The following is a 24,328-nucleotide window of genomic DNA, read 5'->3' as shown; positions in this document are numbered from 1 at the left end:
GCCTCCATCAAAAATTTTACAACCCAAACAGCCAAGCCAGGAAGGGGGTGGCTTGTTTTTACTGCTGCACCATCTGTTTTTCTCCATTAGGCTTAATGTGTCTTCCTGGGAAACTCGAGAAGGACCTGTCCCCCTGCCCACTCTCTGGGCAAGGCTGAAAACTGGGCCCTGGAAACCTCATCCAATGGTCTCTGGCGACACTGACAGTCCCACCGACACATCAAAGCCATGCCTCACTCTGCACCTGTACCTGCATGGTTGCCATGATGCTGTCTCTGCTTCCCTGTGCCTTCTCCATCCTTCAGCGCAGAATGCCAAGTGTTCAGTACCCCGCCTCTTTAAATCACCCCAGGTGAAATACCCTGCAGGCACTTAGGCCCCAGGATTCCTGCAGACCACCGCTTGCTCATCCTTTCTGAATAATCCTCATCCCTTGTTCTTTATCTAGCCCTGTTTCCAGCCTTGACCTGATCCAACTCAGTTTATGTATCTCTAGAGGGTGAGGAGACCCATTCATTCTCCTTCCTCCACCCTCTAGGTCCCTTCCCAGTGTCAGGAGAGATATTTCGCTCTCCTGCAGTTCTTTCTCTCTCTCTCTCTCTCTCCCCCTCTTTCTCCCCTTGGTTAAAGACAGCTCCCTCCTTGTGGATGTTTAGACCAAACACCTCGGTGCTCTCCTGTCAACTCACATTCGATCTGTCAGCAAGTCCTATCGGCTTCCCCTTCAAATACATCCAGAATCAAACTGCTTCTCATCCTCTCTGTTGTCATCTCCTGGTTCAAGCCATTATGAATCCCCGGACTGTTACAACAGTCTTCTAAAGTGTCTCTCTGCTTCCACCCTCGCTCCTCAAAGGCAGAGTGAGACTTTTTAAAAAAATAGCACATTCTATCATTCCTCTACTCACTGCCCCTGGGGCTCCTCATCTATGCAAAGGACAATCCGAGGACCCCACCTTGATTTACAAGGCTGTGCATCATCTGACTCCTGACACCTTCAGACCACAGCTCCCACTGCATCCCCTCACTCCTCCAAGGTCAATGCCTTCTGGGTAGGGCCTTGAATTTAGTAGGACCTTTCCTACCTCAAGGCCTGGATGCTGTCACCGTTTCCTGGGATGATCTTCTCCTATCTGCTCTCAAGGCTTCATTACATCTCTGCTGAAATTTTACCGTATCCAAGAGACCCCAGTGTCCAGCGCATTCTTCCGGGGCTTTATCAATGTTTTCTTTTATTATTTTTGAATTCCAGCCTCACCATGGGTGAGTGAGTTAGGGAAAATCACTTTAACTTCTTTGGGCTGCGGTTTCCTTACTCGTTTAAGTCCCAAGTCCTTGAAATGGCTAAAAACTTCTTGTGTGATCTACCCCTGCTTCATCTCACACCACTCTCACCTTCACTCTTGAAGTTCCAGCTACACCAGCCTTACAGTTTCTAGGCTGCACCATGCATCTCTCACCTCAGGAACTCTGCACGCACAGGTTCCTCTGCCTCTGGCCCCTGCTAATCACTGACATTTCTTCAAGGAGACTTCCCTGCTTCCTAGACTATGTCGAGTCCCTTTGCTTAAGCCCTCCTCTATGGTCTGAATAATTGACATGATGAATCCTAAATCCCCAGTGAGGTGGGGCTGGAGGTGATTAGGTCATGAGGATGGAGCCCTCTTAAATGGGATTAGTGCCCTTATAAAAGAGACTCCACAGAGCTCCCTAGTCTCTTCCACTGTGTGCTGATACAACCCAGAAGATGGCCCTCACCCAACCATGGTGGCACCCTGGTCTTAGATATCCAGTCTCTAGAACTGTGAGACATAAATTTCTGTTGATAAGCCACCCCATCTGTGGTATTTTGTTATAGCAGCCCAAAATGGATTAAGACACCCTCCTCAAGTTTTGCCTTTCTCCCTCATAGCACTTACTATGCTGTATCATGCTGGACAATACTGATTACTGTATTGTGGACTTAGTTGTTGAGGATTTCTGACTTCCCATCTGGACTACAAGACTCACAAGGCCAGTGCCCTTCTCTGGGTCCCCTACAACTATACATCCCTTATGGCTGGCACAGTGCTTGCCATGGAGTAGATACTGAGTAAACATATAGTGAATGAATGTTGAAGGCAGGTAAGGCTAGGCTCAATTATTTAAAATTCCCTTTCACTGCTAAAATGCTCTGTTTAGGAACAGTTGGGGAGGAATTCAAATCATCTTCTCACTCAGATGGTGGCAGATTGTTGAGAGCAGTGAAAACAAGCCACTGGCATCACTGGTTGTTGGAGAAATTTGTTTTCCACTTGGGAATTCTGCATCCTTCCTGGGGATGGGTGATTTTCCTTAAGTGGGTCACATTTGAAACCACTCAGTGCCACTTGAAGCCCACTGCCACGTCTTCCTTCACTCTGGCCCTAACAATCATCTCCCTAGGCTCAGGCAGCAGTTAATTTAAGGTAGCAATGAAATGGAACCAAATTGCTCTTTGAATACCGTAAACCATTGAATAGGATAGCTTTTGTCTGCCAAACAGAATTAATCCTCAAAGTTGGAAAAATGCTCCAAGTGCATATATGTGTGCTTGTGTGCACTATTTCCCTTCTGAAAATAAATGGAAAGATTTTATGTTAACCTTTTTTTTTTTTTTTTCAATAAAAACTTTCCAGCACACTTGGTAGTGGAGAGAACCATCCAAGGAACTCCCATGCACCCAACAACTATAAGCAGTTTGCCCAACTTGTTTCATCTCAACCCCCAAATTCCTTTCATATTTTCCTGGCTGGAGTTTGCCAAGGTAAATCCCAGATATGATATCATTCTATCGCAAACATCGAAGACAAAGACCTTTCTTTCTCTACTGTGCTACAGGGCTATCAGCACACCCAGGAGACCAACAACCCTTCTCCAGTAGCTTTCAGTACCCAGTCCATAATCATTCCTCTGCAGTGGGAAGTTATGAAGACCTGGTGTGGGTTTACATGCGTACGCTCTGGAGAGAGGAGCAGCCTCTTCCAATCACCCTCAGGGATGGAGAGGATTTGTCAAGGATGCCTGTGGCCCAGCCTAGGAGGGAGATGAAATGACTGCCTCATGAGCCAGATGTGCAAGATCAAAAGTCAATTATTCCAGCAGCAGAAGCTATTGTCAGAGCACTTGAATTACCGTTTGTGTCAGTCTGTTTAGGTCTGTCTGTCTGCCTGACTCTCGAATTCATCCGTCACTCTATTTGTCTACCCATCATACTGATCTATCCAGGCGTTCACCCATCTAGCTAGGGCTCGCACTATCTTAAATCTGATTTAAGTGATTGCTCTAAGCTGCCCATTGGTGCATGTAATTCATCCCATTGCCAATAATAACTCAAAGTTGATTGGTTTTTGCCCTACCTGCTCATGCAGAATCTCGGCCTCCTGAAATTCTCCCTATCTTCAAACATACTCTACAATGTACTTCCCTAATTTATTGCCTCATTCTCTCTTGAATGTAAACTCCACGAGGGCAGGAATTTTGGTCTATTTTGTTCACTGTTGTATCCCACCACCTTGCCCAAGACCTGGAATAGAGAAGGTGCTCAATTCATATTTGATGAGTGAATGAATGAATAATTCATTATCATCCCCATTTTACAGATGAATTATTGAAGCTCAAGGAGGTTAAAGAGTTTGCTCAAAGTAACACATCCAGAAAAGGGAAAAGCTGAGCTTTGAAAACAGATTTGTCTAATTCATAAGCTTCATGCTCTTAGCAGATTGTCATATTGTCTCCAGCAAATTAAATATTCCATAGCAGAAGATATACTCTGGTTGCATTCTGCCATCTTTTCTGGAAGTTCATGTTATTGTCAAACCTAAAATCCTCTGAGCTGGTTTTTATTCTGTCACATAGAGGATATGATTTTTAAAACTTGGATTATTGATACACCCACCTTTTTCCTTTTGATTCGTGCACTGTTGTATGTCTTGGTTAGAAGCAGGAAAGTTGATTTGGGTGTGATGTAAACACGGAAGAATGCAACAAAAATAATCTGGAACTTTCTTTTAGAAGTAAAAGAATTTGGGGATATATGTTTGGAGAATGGGGTGATCTATTTGCCAAAAGTCCTGATCATTTGCTTATTTTAGCAGATATTTCTTGAGCACTTACTATATTTCCAGCACTCTACTGGCTATTGGAAATGTACCCATGAACAAGACATGAAGGCTCATCTCTGTGGTTGTGAGATGACTTTCAGCAAAATATTGGGCCACCTTGAGCATGTATGTATATACATACACTAATTTAGTTAAAATCTTTTGCATACTTGACTCATCATTTTAACCAATTACTTAATTATGATTTAACTAATTTTAATGTATTTAATTAAATTATTTAATTATTTAACTAATGATTTGTGCTTGTCGATTAAGTTTTTCTAATTTTTTTAAAGAAATACTCATCTTACTTCATAGTAACTGTCCAGAATGTTGAGGTAGGTGTGAAATTATCCAATTTTACTTTCTGAGCTGTATATAATTGCCATTTTGTTGGTAAAAATAAATGAGTGTTGGCAACTTCACATGGTTCAGTTTATTAATTTTATCTAACTGTAAACTAAACTACTGGACTGTCCTGTTTAATCCTGGGGATCATATACTGGAAATAATATCATAGTCTAGTATTGAAGCTATTAGTGAAGCATGTCCTTAAAACTTGACCATTGTGGTAGGGTTGTCTTTTGGAGGCTACTGTGGGTAAGACATATAACCTCATAAAGGGTCAGAAAAGTGATGTAAAAAATCACCTCAGAAAGACTGAGTAGGTATTAGGCCTGTAGAATGTTAATGTAACCTGACTGAATGAATTAACAGAGCCAAATACAAAAAGTGTCAATCAAAAAGAGATGGACAGGTGACTGAGCAGCCATGGAGACAAGAGAAGGGAGAGAAATTACTGTCACACTCAGCCCAGCACTGCCCAGCTTGAAGGAAATCTTAACCAATGGAATTTTTCTTTTTCTTTGTGGTACAGTTTACATATGCTAAAATGTTCAGTGTTCAATTAAATGAATTTTGACAAGTATACACAACCACCAAAAACAAGATATAGTACATTTCCTTCATTCAGTTTGGTGCCTTTAACAAACCACAGTATCTATTTAGATTTTAATGGTATTGCCTAATTTTATTTATATTTATTTTGCTTTCTATTTCTGGCAAGTGATACAGATTTTCCACTTATTTATATCTGTAAAATAATCATAGAATAGAAATATAACGCTTTATTTTAAAAATAAGTGTATTTAAGTAATATAAAAGAGAGTTGACCTTTAAAAAGTGGTGTAAATGTATCAGTTTGATTAAGAACTAACTTTCTGGTACCAAACGAATAGTTAGAAGGGGAGGTGGTTCTTCTCCCACCAAATGAATGGGGCTTTGCATGGGGAATGCAGATAGGCAAGGTGTAGATTTAATAGATGTGAACTTCGATGATAGTCCAACTTCCCTAAACCCAATAAGGAAGAAAGTGTGGTCTTTAGTCAAAGAGGAGAGGAGGGGCTTCCCTGGTGGCCCAGGGGTTGAAAATCCATCACGCAATGCAGGGGATGTGGGTTCGACCCCTGGTCGGGGAACTAAGATCCCACATGCCTCAGGGCAGCTAAGCTCGTGTGCCACAACTGGAGAGCCCAAGCGCCACAACTAGAGAAAAGCCCACATGTTGCAACTGTAGAGAAGCCCATGCACTGCAAGGAAGAGCCTGCGTGCTGCAACTAAGACCCGATGCGGCCAAATAAATAAATAAATATTTAAAAAGAGGGGCGTAAAGAGCTACAATTTTTTAATCTTCAGACTCCAACAACTTGTGAGTTGCTAAGGAAACTTGTGTTTTATCTGTACCCAGTCAGTTAAGATCAGAATTTCTACCAGTGGTTCTCAGCAGAACAAGAGTAGTGAAATGGACTGGGTGGGAATCCCACTGTTTCTGGCTGCCCTGGAGTGCTGGTCATCTAAGCAGACCTCACCTTATTAATGGTGGCAAGATTTCCAGAGTGGGACTGCCCAGGCATATTAAAAACACCAATCCTTAAAATTCCATAATTCTGAAAAGCAAGACATTCTTACATTTCGAGATACAACTGTTATCTCCTGTCAGTCACCATTTGATAAAAAAAAAAAATTGCAAAACCAGTTTTACATTTAAGGAAGAACTATAGGCTTTAACTATATTAGGAACTATCTGGTAACAAGAGAGAAAAACTCTTGATATAAAGAAATATTTGTTTGAGGGCTCCTAGCCCCACCCAACAAAGGAATTGTCCAGGAGCTCCTTATAAGATAGTAGATAATAGTACCAGTAGATAATAGTACCAGTAGATACAGCGAAAAGTCATGTAGGTGGTACCGGAATGGCTGAAGTTTAAGAACTATGGGACAAGGCCATCTGTTACTGTGAGATGAACGCATCAGTTCATCTTATCCTGATGCCGCTGAACTTTTGATTCATCCAGCTCCTCTAGCTCTGAGTGTCTAATCATCGGATGACCTTTGCATATTACTTGGCTGTTGACAGGGAGAGAAAATACTGGTCACATGGAGTTAGAGGAATCCAATCTGTGTGATAATGATTTTGCATTGAAAACTATTCAATTAAGTTTTTGGTTTTAAACATTAATATTGAGAACTTGCATAATGTGAATGTGCAACTGAAAACAGATTCATTGTTGGTGTGTTGGCAAAATCGGGGACTCAATCTGCAAAGCTGAGGTTTACACGTGGGACTGCAGGATGAGCACTGAGGCGATGACTGGCTTCCCATGCGCTGAGGGCACTGGCTGAGACTGAGGTGTGGTCGCAAGCTCTCTGAAGGACCAGCTGGATCCTGGTCCGATGTAGACAGTCATTCTGTGCTGGTCAATGCACCTTTCAAGTAAGAGCTAATGTGCCCTAGTCTCTCTCTCTAAGGTAACAAATAATGAACTCAATATAAGGAATTATGAAATATTTGATGGTTGAGAATAATTACATGATTTTGGCAAACTGAAAAAGCATGATTTGGTTCCACCTGGGTGGAAATGGATTTATCTGGTTTTCTTCAATTCTAGATAATTTTCTACCTATAACACTATATGTTGCACTTAAACAACTTTCAAGGCTTTCCTCCCATCCCCTCTCCTCCCCTCCCCTCTCCTCTCCTCCCCTCTCCTCTTCTCTTTCCCTCTTCTTCTCTCTCTTCCTTCCACACATATTTACTGAGTACCTGCTTTGGGTTATATCCCGTGCTGGGGACAAAGTATAAACAGTGCAGGTAACCACTATTCTCTTGCACCTTACAACCCAGAGGGGAGGGGGGAGGGAGATTCAGATTAATAGTCATACTAACCATTGCTAGTGCTTAGTGAACTAGTTCTGTGTACCAGGCACTATTCCCAGAGCAGTACAAGTGTTGATTCATTTAGCCCTCACAACAACACTATGAGAAAAGTGTTAGTATTATTCACTGCACAGATGGGGAAACTGAAGTACAGAGAGGTTAAGTAACATGCCCGGCATCACACAGCTAGTAAATGGAAAATGTGGGTTTGAACTCAGGCAGTCTGGTTCTCGAATCCATAATCTTCAATACTAACCATGTACAGCATGAGAAGGACCATAAGAGGGGAAACACAAGGGCAGCACAGGACTTAGAAGAGAGGCTATAATGGAGGTGACAGTGACGTGTTTGGAGGAAGGAATGCCAGACGTCACGGGTAAAGGATACAAGATCTTACTGAACAAGAAAACAACTGCACAGAACATGTAGCTTCCAAGTCCCCATGACGACACCCAGCTACCAATAATACTGCCTGAGAGGGGTGAGGATCTCTTCTAATTCTCAGAGTCACTTCCTTTGGCCGTCATCATGGACACCCAGTTCCTTCCTGACAGTTTGCGTGACGCTGACCCTTGCCTGCCTGCCCACCAAGGGTGAGTCTCCAGTGACAGCCAGCACACTCCTGTGTGTGTGCAGTAGGGTGAGCGGAATTGAAGGGCAGTTTCCCAGGAGTGTCATCCCCTGTAGGACCAAGCCTCGTGTCTGTGTGGATATTCCACCTGCAGCCCCTAATCCAGTCTTCCTGCCTGATGGGGAGGTAGGAGAGGGTTCCGGAGAGGGTGACCTCTGAAGGGTGTATGGGAATTTGTATGTGACAGCAGTGGTGGGGAAGGGAAGAGAGAGGGGGACATCTGGGAGATTGTAGGCAGTTGAACGGGGATGGGGAGCAGATGGGGCCAAAAGCAAGAGGCGAGGCTGGAGGGATAATCAGAGGCCAGAGTGTGCAGGGCCTTGCAAGTATGATCGAGTATGAGCTGTGTCCTGTGAGCAACAGAATATTCTGGACACCTTTAGAAAGGCCCTACATAATAATTCTAACTTCGATTACTAAGCATTTCCTATATACCAGGGGCTGCACTAACTACATGCTTATTTATTCCTCACAACAACTAATAGTATGTGTTCTATCATTCACCCCATTTTACAGATGAGAAAACTGAGGAACCGTGAGATTAAGAAACTTGCTCAAGGATACTCCTCTAGCAAGTGGGGGAGCTGGGTTTGAACCTAGTGATTCCAACTCCAGAGTCTGCATGTCTACCCATTATGCCATGTCCCTGTATGGGTCAGGGTGGCTTTTGGCAGTTAGAAGCCCCTGTCTCCCAGTGGGCAGATTTCTGCATGTTTGTCCAGGTCTCCCTCACCTTCGTCTTGAACCAGCTGAGCAGCTGAAATTTCCATTCCCTGCAATTCGGTTTCAGCGCGCGTCTGACTGAGCCGAGATGAATTCGAGTTTAATCTTGCATGCCTAACGAACTCGCCAAGGTATCTCAGAAATTTTCCTACTTCTATTAGTGAGATAGTGTGTGAGGCTTATTTCCAATGACAGGCAGTTTTATCATTATTTTTAAAGCAGGGCCTTGTCTCGAATAGTTCAGATGGTGTCAAAAGGAGAGATAACAAACCTCCTAGAATAAAATGTCAGTGCAGGAAAGGAGCTAAACGTCAGCTGGTCCAACCCCCTCAATATACAGAGAGGATTGGGATTGTCCTGCGGCCCTTCTGCTACACCCTCTGCTGGCTCTGGCAGTTGCCCTGCTGGCTGCCCGGAGAGCAGTGTGAGAAGACGAGGGGGCTTTGGTTGGGGACAATGGGGGGCGGGCTGAGTTTGAATTCTGGTTCTGCCGAAGCTTTGCTAGTTGTGGGACAAGTCACTTCACCTTCCTGGAATTCAGAATCCCCATTTGTAAAACGGAGTAAGAGAAATGCTTTTCCAGGGTGGTTGTGAAGATTAAGTGCTCATTGCAATGTCTCGGGCAGAGTAGGCACCCCAAAAATAGCGGTTTCCTGCCCCCAGTGCAGCTGAAGTATAGGAAGGAGAATAGGACCCGACCTTGGGGAACTGACTGTCTAGCAAGGGAGACAGATCTGCAAACTAATGTACTCCTTGCTGGGACAGAGGGACATAGAGAGTGAGTGCTGTGGGAGCAGAGAGGAGGGAGAGTCTAGCTGTTCTAGGGAAGTGAGGGAAAGCTCTGAATAGATAACATTTATCTGGGGCTTTAAAGGATGAGTAGGAGTTCACCATGTCAGTGTCAGAGAAACGATTTCCAAGAAGAGGAGGCAGGATGACGACCATGAGGATGACGATGACAATAATGAAGAAGAAAAGGAAGAGTTGCAAACTCCTTAGCAGATTCGATCCTGTCCACAGATGAGCTTTCTTTGACTAGTTTGAAAGTTTAAATTTGAATGCATATAGTCTCTCCAGTTCCCCACAAGCCCATCACTCCTTGGGTCTTAAACCTGCCCGGGTTCCCTCCTTCCTTCTTTCCTTCCTTCCTTCCTTCTGGCCAATGTCTCAGGCATTTGCATTTGGAACCCTTAAGAACTTAGTGGTGACGAGCACAGACTATGGGGCAAAAGAGATCTAGGTTTGAGTTCCGACTCCTCCTTGTAGCTGTGCAAGATCCATAAAACAATGAGCGTGTTTGTACCTACTTAATTTTGTGGTTGTGAGAGTGAAGTGACCCCATGGCGCCTGGCCATGAAGGGAGCCCCTCCCTTGCTGGATTTTGCAGCAAATGATTTTGTGCTTTGGGGTGGTTTTGGTGAATCCCAGGTCTTTTAGGACAATTTTGTGTTTCATTCCAAGTTCTCATCATGGCATATGTGTCAGTTCTGATCTTCTGAGAACTAGATCCCAAGATGAGATAAGAGATGCAAGATTTATTTGGGGAAATGCCTGTGAAGGAGAAAGGGTGGGAGCAGGAGTCCAGAGGGAGAGAGTTCAGCCTGATTCAGGTCTGACATCTGTGAAAGGAGAGAGGAAAAGGTGAACCTCAGGTCACGGTGCAGCCCTGGGTGAGTCTTGGTCGGCTGCTGGGGAGACTCAGAGCCAAAGCTTCCCGTTAGAGCAGCCCTGCCACAGCAATGGCTGGGATCTAGTGCCCCTGCCATCTTCCCTCCCTGGCTGGGAGCAGCCCAGGGAACATGGCCTGGCAGGGATGCTGTGGCAGGTACAAAGGTGCTAAGTTTGAAGGATGTCAAACAGCCAGCAGGTCCTCTTGAAGGAAGATCTGACAAGGGCACCTCCATGGTTGCTACAGGAAGCCTCAGTAGTAAGTTCTTGTTCAGTATAATCGAATTGTCTCTGTAAGTTGAAGGTCAAGACTCTGATGCTTCAGTAAAATAAGCATTTATCAACATTGTTATGGGTGGCATTGTGTCCCCTCAAAATTCATACGTTGAAATCTTAACCCCCAGTACTTCAAAGTGGGATTGTATTTGGAGATAGGGTCTTAAGTGACATAAATAAGTTAAAATGAGGCCATGCAGGTGGGCCGTTATCCAATATGATGGGTATCTTTATAAGAAGAGGAAATTTGGGCACAGATACATGCAAAAGATGACGTGAAGACACAGGGAGAAGTCAGCCATCTGACTTAAATCCACGGTTAAATGATTTATTCATGTGCTATAAAATAATGAGATTAATAATAAAGAGAAAAACAGCAACAACAATATAAAACTAGTAGGTACTCAGGACACTGGCAGGTGCAAATGACAGAAAATCCAACTCAGTTTAATAAGGAAAGGAAGATGTATTAGCTCATGTAACTAAAAAAGTTCAGGAGAAAAGTTAACAGTTCATAATTGATTTTTTGTAAGTACCAGGACATGGAAGAATTGGACAGCGATTGATTCAAGTAATTTTAGAAAAGTGGTGAACATACAGTTATGGCTGGATCCAGGGGCTTAAATGGTGAGATCAGCATTTAGTTTCTCTCTCTCTCCTCATCTCAAATCTTCTCTCTTCAATGTGGTCTGCATTTTCTGACAAGCTCTTCCCTCATGGTGATAAGAAGGTTACGAGCAATTCTAGGCTTATGTCTCATCCTATCAGCAGCTGCAACTTCTCAGTAGTTTGATGGATTACATTTTACTGATTTTTAAAAACTGAGCTTCTAAAATGCTTTGGTCTAGGGTAATGACATCTTTCAGCTTGTGGCCAATGCCCCAGAAGGCATGGAGGACCTTGCTCTCAGGTTATCCAGGTATGAGTTTGGATTCTCTCCATCTCTCTAGCGCATGTCTTTTTCCACATTGAAAAGCCCTGAGTTTTTGGTAGGTCCCTGTAAAGCAGTGATTCAGAGCTATGGAGTCAGATATATTCAGTTTGTACTTTCACATTGTGCTAGCTGTGTGACTTTGGGCAAGCTGTTTGAGATTCAGTTTCCTTATCTGAAAAAAGGGGAATAAGAATAGCACTGCCTTTTAGGATTATTATAGAAGGAAAATGGGATTTCCACAGGGGAGATAAACACACAGGCTCAAGCTTTAATACTTCAGACTAATCATGGTAAAGATAATTTGGAAATATCTAAATTACAGACTTCAAGAGAGGTTCAGGGAGCCACCCTTCCACTAGCTCTTGTGTGTTCTGTCCAGCAGGTACTGTACACAAGCATCACTAGCCAAATGAGAAATGATGCTTTGATTATATAAAACACTCTGCCCATCGCCTCCCCCAAATTCAGGGCTCTCAGGTAAAAACTGGAATGAGAACACAAACTGGGGGCTCCTAGTTCCTTAATCCCTAACTTGAAGGCAGCTAGCTGGTCAAGGCAAGGTTGGTCAGACTCACCGCCCAGACACGAGCATGCAGGCAAGGAGCACAGAGAAATTCTGGCTGGTGGGGACGGGTGTTTCCTACTTGCAGATAGAAAAGGAGAGACGGGTCTGCAGTGCTGAAGTGCTGATGTTCGAAAAACAAAGAGGGAAAGAGGCAAAGAGGGTGGGCCGTGCATTGTGCGTTGGCAGCAGCTGCTAACGCTGTTTCTCTGCCCACTAGGGAAACCGGCTCTCGCTCATCTGAGGAGCGAGTCTCGGAACTGAGAAGGGACCAGAAGATCTCTACCCAGAACTTCCTTGCAATGGGTGAAGGAGAGAAGGGGAAACAACTCTCTCTTTAAGAAACGTTTTCTTTCAAAGCAGTTTTATGACCTTTGAAAGCCAAACTCAAATTAACATAGTGTTGCTAAGTAGAGACTTTCCTGCTGGGTCTTCTGTAATGAATAAACACCATTCATTTGTAATTAGCAGCACGCAGCTGCATAAGGGCAATTAATATGCTAACACGGATTAAAACAGTAGGTCTTCTTAAGAAGGCAAAACATCAAGGCTTTCTTGGTTTACTCCGGTTATGTGATTCTGAAATAGCAGGAGCTTTTTCCTCGGCTCTTTTGTGATCTTATGTGTACCCGTGTGTGGAATATCAAAGTTTCCTTAATGCAGGGGCATTGCCAGGGAGTGCCGTGCCGCCGGCCACCTTCCCTTCTGCCCCCTCGGGTTTTTATTCTCTATCCGGAGGCGCTATTGGCTCACGTAATTGGAAAGTCCAGGAGAAGATTTATCTCACTGCAAATTTTACTTTGGTTTCATTAACCATTTGTGATTTGTTCTTGCCTCTTTGCAGAAAGGGTTCTAAGGAATCTATTATGTGGGAAAGCTCGGATTCCCAAAAGTCTTTTATAGCCCTTGCTGGGAATGCTTTGAGAAGCTAACCTCCCCCAGGGCAGCAGAGAAAAAAGCAGGCTGGGAGTTAGCTTTGCCATCCTTCCAAGGGGGACCAGGGGTTTGGGGTTTGTCAGCATCTTTTATCTGTGGGGTAGAGCCGGACCAGCCTCACCAGCTTTTGATGTCAGCAGCTTAGAGGTCATTAATCAACTACTGAAGCTGGGCCCCTGAAGTCCTTTCCCAATAGTTCTGTGGGACTGTTTCTTTAAAAAGATGCAATTTTCAGATGTATGAGCTTTTGTAAGAACACATGCCTTGCATATGTAAACAAGAGCCTACAATCTTACTTCCACCCCTCATTTCCTAGGCCAATCCTTTTTTATCGCATGCAGGGAAACTTCAATTTTGGTCAAAGTATCAAGAATTCTGAATTACAGGAAAAGCATCCAACTCCACGAGCCACTATGGGACAGCCACGAAGTGGCCAGTGAGGTGATGGCGGGAATTTCATCAGTGTGGGAGGCTTTTAGCCTCTGCAGCTTGATGTCATCGGGAAAGAACAAATGCGGTGGAGACTGCAGAGCCAGTCCTACCTCTGTCACTTAGGAGCTGTGCGCACATGGGCAAGAAATTTAGCTCCTCCAGCCTCAGTTTCCTGAGGATGACATGCCCTGCGCAAAGGATGCCATGTCAGTTGTACTTTGCCTGGGACATAAACGAAAGCTCAACAAATAGTTCTAATTACTACAAGAGGTAGCCAGGAACAGTGGAGTGAGCTTTTGGAGTCAAACTGACCTGGATTTAAAGCCCAATTGCTCTTATTAGCACTGTGACCTTCAGTGCTTGATTTAACCTCTCTGAGAGTCAATTCCTTCATGTGCTAGTTGGGGATGATATGTCAGACTTTAGAGGGCTGTTGGGGGGATAATTGAAACTGTATATTCATAAACATCAAGCTTGGTTCCTGAAACATTAATAGGTGCTTAATAAACCTTGGCTTTCTTTGAATACTGGTTTTGGAGAAGTAAAGTAGTAGAGCAGAGCAGAAAGACAAGGTTTGGAATCTTGACTACATCCCTGAAGAGCTGTTGAATCCAGGGCCAGTTACCTAGCCTCGATGAGCCCTAGTTTCCTCCTCTGTAAGCAAGAGAGTATAGTATCGTCTATGACAGGGTTAAATGGGAAAATATGGTTAGTATGTGGCACAAAGCAAGAACTGCTCATGCTCGTTGAGTGCTTACTCTGTGCCAGAGTCTGTTCTAAGTAATTTACATATATTAATTCATTAAACCTGCATAAAGATCTTGGGGCTGTTATTAGGCCCATTTTACAAATAAGGAAATTAGAGCTCGGAGAGTTATGTCCAAGGTCATTTGCTAGTGAGTACTGGGGATTGGATTTAAAGGCAATCTGGGCTCCCGGCGCTTGGCTAGCCCAGGCAGGCCAGAGTCTGCCAGCCCCGGACCAGTGTCCTGCACCCTGACCGTCCCAGCCAACCTGGTTGTAGACGTTAAGGAAGGGGACACAGAGACTCGGATGGCTACACATCTGACATAGGCGTGTGGTTGACAGGGTCTTGGTGCTCTGGCCGGGTGTCAGGCCTGTGCCTCTGAGGTGGGAGAGCCGAGTTCAGGACATTGGTCCACCAGAGACCTCCTGGCTCCATGTAATATCAAACAGTGAAAGCTTTCCCAGAGATCTCCATCTCAACGCTAAGACCCAGCTCCACTCGATGACCAGCAAGCTACAGTGCTGGACACCCTATGCCAAACAACTAGCAAGACAGGAACACAACCCCACCCATTAGCAGAGAGGCTGCCTAAAATCATAATAAGGTCACAGACACCCCAAAACACACCACTGGACGTGGTCCTGCCCACCAGAAAGACAAGATCCAGCCTCATCCACCAGAACATAGGCACCAGTCCCCTCCACCAGGAAGCCTACACAACCCACTGAACCAACCTTAGCCACTGGGGGCAGACACCAAAAACAATGGGAACTACGAACCTGCAGCCTGTGAAAAGGAGACCCCAAACACAGTAAGTTAAACAAAATGAGAAGACAGAGAAACATGCAGCAGATGAAGGAGCAAGGTAAAAACCCACCAGATCAAACAAATGAAGAGGAAATAGGCAGTCTACCTGAAAAAGAATTCAGAGTAATGATAGTAAAGATGATCCAAAATCTTGGAAATAGAATGGAGAAAATACAAGAAACATTTAACAAGGAACTAGAAGAACTAAAGAGCAAACAAACAATGATGAACAACACAATAAATGAAATTAAAAATTCTTTAGAAGGAATCAATAGCAGACTAACTGAGGCAGAAGAACAGATAAGTGACCTGGAAGATAAAATAGTGGAAATAACTACTGCAGAGCTGAATAAAGAAAAAAGAATGAAAAGAATTGAAGACAGTCTCAGAGACCTCTGGGACAACAATTAAATGCACCAACATTAAAATTATAGGGGTCCCAGAAGAAGAAGAGAAAAAGAAAGGGACTGAGAAAGTATTTGAAGAGATTATAGTTGAAAACTTCTCTAATATGGGAAAAGAAATAGTCAATCAAGTCCAGGAAGTGCAGAGAGTCCCATACAGGATAAACCCAAGGAGAAACATGTCAAGACACATATTAATCAAACTATCAAAAATTAAATACAAAGAAAAAATATTAAAAGCAGCAAGGGGAAAACAACAAATAACATACAAGGGAATCCCCATAAGGTTAACAGCTGATCTTTCAGCAGAAACTCTGCAAGGCAGAAGGGAGTGGCAGGACATATTTAAAGTGATGAAAGGGAAAAACCTACAACCAAGATTACTCTACCCAGCAAGGATCTCATTCAGATTCTACGGAGAAATTAAAACCTTTACAGACAAACAAAAGCTAAGAGAATCAGGACGTGGAAGCAACCTAAGTGTCCTTCGACAGATGAATGGATAAAGAAGATGTGGCACATATATACAATGGAATATTACTCAGCCATAAAAAGAAACGAAATTGAGTTATTTGTAGTGAGGTGGGTGGACCTAGAGTCTATCATACCAAGTGAAGTAAGTCAGAAAGAGAAAAACAAATACCGTATGCTAACACATACATGTGGAATCTAAAAAGAAAAAAATGGTTCTGAAGAACATAGGGGCAGGACAGGAATAAAGATGCCGACATAGAGAATGGACTTGAGGACACAGGGAGGGGGAAGGGTAAGCTGGGACGAAGTGAGAGAGCAGCATGGACATATATACACTACCGAATGTAAAATAGATAGCTAGTGGGAAGCAGCTGCATAGCACAGGGAGATCAGCTCAGTGCTTTGTGACCACCTAGAGGGGTGGGATAGGGAGGATGGGAGGGAGATGCAAGAGGGAGGAGATATGGGGATATATGTATATGTATAGCTGATTCACTTTGTTATAAAGCAGAAACTAACACACCATTGTAAAGCAATTGTACCCCAATAAAGACGTTAAAAAAAAAAAGGCAATCTGGCTCCAGATCCTAAATCCTTAACCTTTGGGTTATATGAGTTTGTTCCCATCTTGCAACTTTTAAATGTTTGTAAATGGATTCAGAAGGGAATTGACAAAAAAGAGCTCTCTGGCCATATTGAATCACTGTGTCAAGGGCTGGATGCAGGCATGGCCTTCCTGGTGTGACCAGGGCACCTTTTAAGGGCCAGTGTCGGAGACTGGGCTCTGAGTGGTCAGGGGAAAAGAGGCTTCCTATCTAAGGTCACACAGGGTGCAGAATCTCTAGGTTTGGAAGACAGGTAAATGGCAGGGAGACCAAGATGAGGGAGTAAGTCCCACGGGTCAGAGTAGGATCAAAGTTGGGACAGTGGGGGGCAAGAATTCAGAGTCATGTTGCCCAGGCTTTCAAAGAGCAGGATCCAGATTCCCTCAGAGATTCCAGAAAGCAGGAACTACTGGGCACTCTCTTCAGGGAACCTCCGCTGGATGAATCTGAACTAAGGCTTTTCTATTTCTTTCCATCCTGAGAGAGTCCCAATGGCTTGGATTAAATGGGAGGAACAGCCTGCGATGATTGGCATTTGCACCGTAATAATCAGGAAAGGCTAGCTGTGCTACAGTAACAATGCCTTAACATCACTCCCACCCCCAAATCTCAGTGTCTTAAACAATAAAGGCTTATTTCTTACTCATATCACAGCCTGGGTAAAAACTGGGCAGCTCTCCTGGTGGTTCTCTTCTAAGCAGTGACTTGGGGATCCTGCCCCCCTCCATCACGTGACCCTGCCATCTTCAACACAAAGCCTTAATGGTTGCCATAGAAGGGGAAAAGAGAATGTGGGTGGCCACTTGGGTTTTGGGGGGTCATACCTGGAGGTGGCATTCATCACTGCTGTGTACCTCCCACTGACAGATCATGAAGGGCTGAGGAGATCCTATAAGGAGATAGGCTTTACTGCAAGAGCGGTAGGGGGCAATGGGAGGATTCAGGAATGGGGCAACATGATCTGATTTGCAGTTCAGAGCCTTTGGCTCCAGTGAGTTGCACAAGGGGGAGGGTGGGAGGAAGCTGACAAAAATCTCGCCTTTCCTTGTCCTAACTGAGTGATGCTGGATGAGCACAGGTGATCTAAAGTGGGATATGAATCCTTCTTTGAGTGCATGACTTCTAGCAAGCCTGACATCACAACCTAGGGGCACACGTCCAGTATCTGGCTCATAGACATGCCCTGTTTGGCCTACAGAAAGATCTTTTAAGTTTATTTTTAAATTTTGAAACAGTGGACAGCATTTATGAATTAGGAGATTTCACACAAAAATCCAGATGTCCAGATATATTAGTTTGCTTGGACTGCCATAACAAAATACCACAGACTGAGGGGTTTAAACAACAGAAATTTATTTTCTGGCAGTTCTAGAGGCTGTAAGTCCAAGATCAAGGTGCCAGCAGGGTTGGTTTCTGATGAGTCCTCTCTCCTTTGCCTTTGCAGGAGGCTGCCTTCTTGCTGTGTCCTCATGTGGCCTTTTCTCTGTACATGTGTGTTCCTGGTGTCTCTTCCTCTTCTTATAGGGACACCAGTCCTTTTGGATTAGGGTCACCCTTATGACCTCATTAAACTTTAACTACTGCCTTAAATAGCCCTGTATCCAAATATGGTCACATTGGGGGTTAGGGTCTCAACATATGAATTTCACCATAATTTCAGTTCATAACAGCAGATTTCAGTTACCCATTGAACAAATGTTTATTGAGCACTTATTACCTGCAAGGCATGGTTCCAGGTGCCTAGGATATAGCAGTAAATAAAGTAAAACCTGCCTTTTGGGATAATATAGGTGAGAAGTGATAAATGCTATACAAAAGAATAAAAAGCAGAGTAAGGAAGAAGGTCCTGGAGAGCTGGGGTGTGGGGAGGGCAGATGGCAGAGGGTAGTTAGTTGGAGTGAATCTCATTGAGAGAGTGTAGATTAGAACAAAGACCTGAAGGTGGTGAGGGAATGAGCCATGGGGATGTCTGGGGCAAGAGCTTGCCGGGCAGCATGTGCAAAGGCCCTGAGACGAGAGTGTGGCTGGTATGTTTCAGGATCAGCAGGGAAGCCAGAGTGGCTGGGACAGAGCAAGCAGGGTGGGAGTGATAGGAAATGAGGACACAGAAATGGCGGCAGTGGGGGAGGAGGAGCAGATCATGACGGGCTGACAAGCTTTTGTCAGGACTTCAGCTTTTACTCAGAGTGAAATGGGAAGACTGCTCTCCTAAAAAAATCAGAAGACTAGGCTACACTGTACCCAGTTCCTCCAGGGCAGGAGGCGGCTGGAGCTCAGAAGCAGCTTTCTCCTTGGCATTTCCCCCTCCTGTTTGCCACAGTCTCTGCTACTCCCTGCTGCACCCACCCTGGCGTGCTTCACTCACAGATGTTTCCCATATGGTCCCTAAAGGTATTTAAAGATGCAATTCCTGTTTTGCAGATTAATGTGTCTCAGGCAATGGCATTCTTGGGAATTCCTTTGAGCGAAAACTTGGTCCTGGTTTGCAGAGAAAACACATGCATCACTGGGGCCCCTGCTAGTCTGGATTGATGCTGGCTGTATCACAAGTCGTTAGAGGCATACTGAATCTGGTGTGGAAAGATCCATCATGACCCCCCCTTGTCAACTTGCCTCACACTTCAGAGACGCCTCCCACACTCTGTCTTGGAAGTACTTGGCACTGATGTGGGGCTTAATTAAAAGAACCAGCTTCCCTCCACTGAGAATGGATGGGCTGGGCTGGGCTGGGAAGAGGACACGGGATTCTCCGGTCTCCTCAGCCAGGGTGGTTGAATTGGAATGTTGCCAGGGCTGGGGCTGCATCAGGCACTTGGAAAGCTGCACGTCTTAGGAGAGTAAGCTTACAAGTGGACATGCCTTCACATGGGGTAGCTTTGCTGTAATCTCCATGGGGGCAGAGGACCCTGCAGGACATTTCAGTGCTATGATCCTGGCCCTGAGCCCAGCCCTGGGCGTTGGAATGAAGGTTAGGGAGGGGACATGATCATAGAAGAGATGAACCTGAGCTACAAATATTGGTCAGATCCCCAGTCCTCAGCAACGGCGTGAGGTAGAGATTTTTGTCACCATCCTCAGAGTAATGACAGACCGGTGATGATTTAAACGAGATAATGGGATATTTTCAAGACTTGAGCTAGTGGTTCTCAGCTGTGGCTGCTTTTTAGAATCACTTCAAGAGCTTAAAAAAATTGATGCATTGGCCCCATCTCAGGCCCATCAAACCAGAGTCTGTGGTGGAACAGCCTGGACATTAGGATTTTTTAACTCCCAGATGATTCTAAAGTGCAGCCAGGATGGAAAACCAGCACTTTGGTCACTTGGGCACCATTTTTGTGGTTTTTGTCATATCCGACCCCAGTACAAAAACAAAAACAAGATAATGTTCTCAGTGCTAGCTATTTACCATTGCCCGCCAAAGACTGTGGGCCGGAGGTCACTCTGTTAGAGAGGAAGATTAGCAAGCATCGGAGGGCACCAAACTGACACTCCCTTTCAACGCAAACACGAACGAACACATTTAAAGGGGGACACCCTTCTTACTACCAGCTTTGGCGTTATTTAATCCCATGGCCAGGCGCCCCTCATGTCATCTCCGTGTGTGCCCATCACCGACGCGTGAGCCCTGCACTCAGGGGAAACGCTGAGAGAACGCGTGTGCCTGGCGCCCGGGCCAGAGTCAGATCTTTCTTTCCCTTTTCCCTTTCCCTCCTTCTTTCTTCTTCTCCTTGCTTTTCTTTACCTTGCTCTCCTTTTCTTTTCCTTGGGTTTCATCTTTCTCCTCCCTTTTCCCCTTTCTTCCTCAAATTTTACAGAATCGCCTGTAAGTGCCTGCACCCTCCTCTCCAGCCCTCTTCTTGGGGCTCAGCCCCTCCATTGCTCCTCGGCACACGTTACCGCCGCAGCCCCCAAAGCACGAATCTGAGCAGGTCTCTCTCCTGTTCTGGGACCTCGGTGGCCTCAGACCTGCTCTTGCTCTTGTGCTTGAGCCCCCTCCTACCAACCTCCTCCTCCAGGACCTTCCCACTGGCTGGTGAGGTCCACTTTCCAAGCCCGCAGGGTACCCTCTGTCTGTTTACTCACGCTGTTTCATCTGCCCGAATGCCCACCCTCCTGCATCCCGTTCAGTCCAAACCATATGGGATCTGGGAAGCCTTCCAGGGCTCCCTTTGTGCACTGCCTTGAACACTTTATCCCAAAGCCTGACTGGCCCTACTGCTTCCCGTCCTGTGTGGACCGGAGTGGAGGGGTTGAAGGGGGAGGCTCGAAGCTCCACCGCCTGGTTTCCATTCCTGCCTCGGCCACTTGCTGACGGTGATCTTGGGCAAGTCACTGAGCTTCTGTATCTCACTTTCTGTGTGTGTGAAAGGGAGACCGTAACTGCACTGATGCCACGGGGCGGTGGTGTAGATGAAGTGAACGAACGCCCAGCGCCTAGCACGGTGATTATTCAGGTGTGACTGTTGGTGCACATGTCTACCCTCTCTGAGCACTCTTCCTGGGCAGGATCCTGACCCATTCAGCTTCATGCCACCCATGCTCTGTGCCAGGCCCCGTACAGACGTACACTCCAGAGTGAAACAGCCAAGGAGGAGGAGAGAGACTCAAACCCCGTGACAGTGGCAAAGGCCGACGTGACAGCGAACTCCTCTCGCCATTGCGGACCCGTCCGGGCTGCCTCACTCAGATCCCCTGTCGTGAGGTGACAGAGGTGTCCAGAGGACCTTCGGGCGTTATTGAGATGGCACGACCAACTAGTAAATTGTCTCACTGGCCCCCCAAAGCCTCCTCTCACATGTCATTTTTCCAGGAATCCCAGCGACCCTTATTTCTCCGTGATGCCAACTGGACGATAGACTGTGGTGTTCCCTGCTTCCCCGGAGCCCTGATGATTCATCCAGGGCCCCAAATCTTCCTTCGTCTGTGCTGCCTAGGGAAGTGATTTCTGTATCTGAGGATGGTCTGCCTAAGGCAGGAGCCGGCCTGCTCTTTCTCCCTTGCTGTTTGGAGATAAATTAAATAACCAGGAGGAAGTTATCCCACAGCCGAGGAGCTGAAGCCAGCAGGTCTTGGAGCCTGGTGGGAAGGAGAGAACGGTAAGCCCCTAGGGGGAGAAGTGGCTGGGGAACCTTCATCCTAAGGAAGCACCTGTGGACTTCACGGGAGCTGGGGCTGTTGGCTCTCACTGCAAAACCCTAAAGGCCCCAGGAAACGGGAAAGAAGAATGTTTATGTCCCCCTTCCTGTGTGCCCACCTTCATTTAATTTGATGCTTACAACATAAGTCAGGAAATAGTCTACATTTAAGTAAGTAGAAATGGAAGCTAAGAGAGGTAAAGTGACTTGCCCAGGGTCACTCAGCTAGTAAATAACTGAGTTGACGTTCTAATTCACATCTGTCTAATTCTCTTTTTACCATTTCATGCTGCCAGAAGAGACAAAGAAAAGGAGTTGCCACCTCATGGGGCCAGAAAACTAGGACCTGCTGGGGCTTCCTCCACTACTACTACTGCCACCTGACATTTAGTGACTATTTATTAGTGACTGCTGTGTGCAGAGCACGCGTTGTTTCATTTCACCCACACTCCACCCTGTGAAGGTGACAGCATTACACCCACTTCATATCGGAGGAAATGAAGCTCACAGTGGCGAGACAACAAAGCCCGGGGCCATCTGGATTTTTTTTCCCATTGTGTCCCATTTCCCTTAACTGATTTTCCCCCTGTTGGTTGGAAGCTTTGGGGGATGTAATTTTATCTCTACTTGCGGTAGCCTGGGAGGCCTCTTAGCACAGGGCCAGGAAGAGCCCTGGAGGGTCCCACAGAACAGCAGCTTTCCCACCATGCTTCATGGGGCTCCAGGGGTCCACAGAGCTGTCCTAGGCAGTAAGGAGAGGGGACGGGAGCAGCAGAGCTTCGGGACCATGGGTCAAAACAGCCAGAGCTGCCTCTCCCTCATCTGTTTTGTGAACTGGGCTCCCACAACCCATGACGGTTGGGGAAAGCTTTCCACAGCACGGCATGGCTGCAAGCAAGAGTCAGACAGCCCTGGTTCAAATTCTTGCTCTCCACTCACTAGCCTGAGCAAGTGACCTTGGGCAAAGTACTTAATCTCTCTGTGTCTCAGGTTTATCAACTGTAAAATGGAGAAGATAATAATAGAACCTGCCTTACAGGCTTCTTTTGAGAATTAAACGTGCCGGCCAAGTGCAACTCTTCTGTCTGGAACATAGTAAATACCAGTAAGTGTTAGTTCCGCTCCTCCCCATGCCTCAATTTACTTAATCCAAAATGTCACCTTGGGCAAACACTCATTTTCCAAAAAGGATGGAAAAGATCTAAACCATTTATTCCTCCATCCAATCAGCCATCCAACTGGCTTAACTGTTGTTTGTGCACCTACTATGTGCCTACTACTGTGTCAGGGGCTCGAGTTACAGGAGTGAAGTGAGGGCCGGGTGCAGAATGTTCTATGCTCTCTGCCCATGAATCTGCTCATCCATTTATCCATCTGTCCACTTGTCCATCCATCCATCCATCCACCCATCCATCCACCCATCCATCCATCCATCCATCCACCCATCCATCCATCCATCCATCCATCCAAGTATTCACTAAGTACTGTGTGTCAGGTATATGCGGTGACCTGCTTGGGTATTTCACCGTATCTCATGCTTGCTTCTAAGTCTGCATCCCTTCCCCTACCACTTGGCCTTATAGGTATTCTTCATCTTGGCTCTAGCACCTTATATGTCCTCCTAGTCAGCTGGGTAGCCCCAAACACGCGGTGGGCAAACTGCCAATAGAGAGGGTGAGATGTCAGTTACCCCAGTGGTTATGGGTGCAGAGTATGGGGTGGACCTCTTTACAGGCACTTCCATGATATTTTATTTTGTTTTACATTGTGTTGTATTGCATAATCCCTGATCTTGTTCTAAATGTCCTTCTGAATATAGGAAAAAAGAATGTGTCCTAAACACAGAACAAGGGGCATCCCCAATGAGAGGGGACATATGAAGATTGGGAATTGATCCCCACGTGGCACAGTAGGATGACAGAGTGACAGGTTTTGCAGTCTCTCCTCTCCCTCTGTCTCTGTTTCTCTCCATGTGTACACGCATTTGTATGTGTATGTTAGTGACATAGCCACATTGGTATGTGTGCTTTGTGTGGAGACATATGAACATGTGAATGGATAAGCAAGCATGCATAGGGTTGGAACACGTGCATATCTGAGTGTGCGTGAAAATACATATAGGCGCATGGGTGTCATGTGCATTCATTGACATGTAAGTGTGTGTTTCTATTTGAGCCAGCATGTTGATGTGTGAGTATGGGTACATGGGCAGCTGTATCCACGAGCAGCTAGTTTTCCCCACATCTATTACTCTATTCTTCTGTGATGATAGACTTTTTGCTAGGTATGTGGCTTCTCAGAACAAAGGTGGCTTTCCAGTCTCCCCTACAGTGAGGCATGGCCATGTGACTGAGTTCTGATCAATAGGGTGTGAGCAGAAGTGATATTAGCAGCTTCCAGGCATGACTCTCCCCATTCCTCTCTTTTCCCCACCCCTGCCCCCCACTGGTCACAATGAAGGTATGAAGATGAGCCCTCTTGGACCACACAGTGAAGGAAAGACCCTATGTGTGGAAGAACGGCAACACAATGGGAGATCCTGGGCCTCAGGCTCCCTGGAGCCTTCTTACTGGCTCTGAACTACTTATGTCCAGATTGTTTCATGAGACAATGATGAGCTTCTTATTTAAGCCACCTCCTTTTGGTTATAGCAGC

The sequence above is a fragment of the Balaenoptera acutorostrata genome, chromosome 15 (genome assembly GCF_949987535.1).
Source record: "Balaenoptera acutorostrata chromosome 15, mBalAcu1.1, whole genome shotgun sequence".
Lineage (NCBI taxonomy): Eukaryota > Metazoa > Chordata > Mammalia > Artiodactyla > Balaenopteridae > Balaenoptera > Balaenoptera acutorostrata.
Note: the sequence above shows the minus strand (reverse complement) of the source record.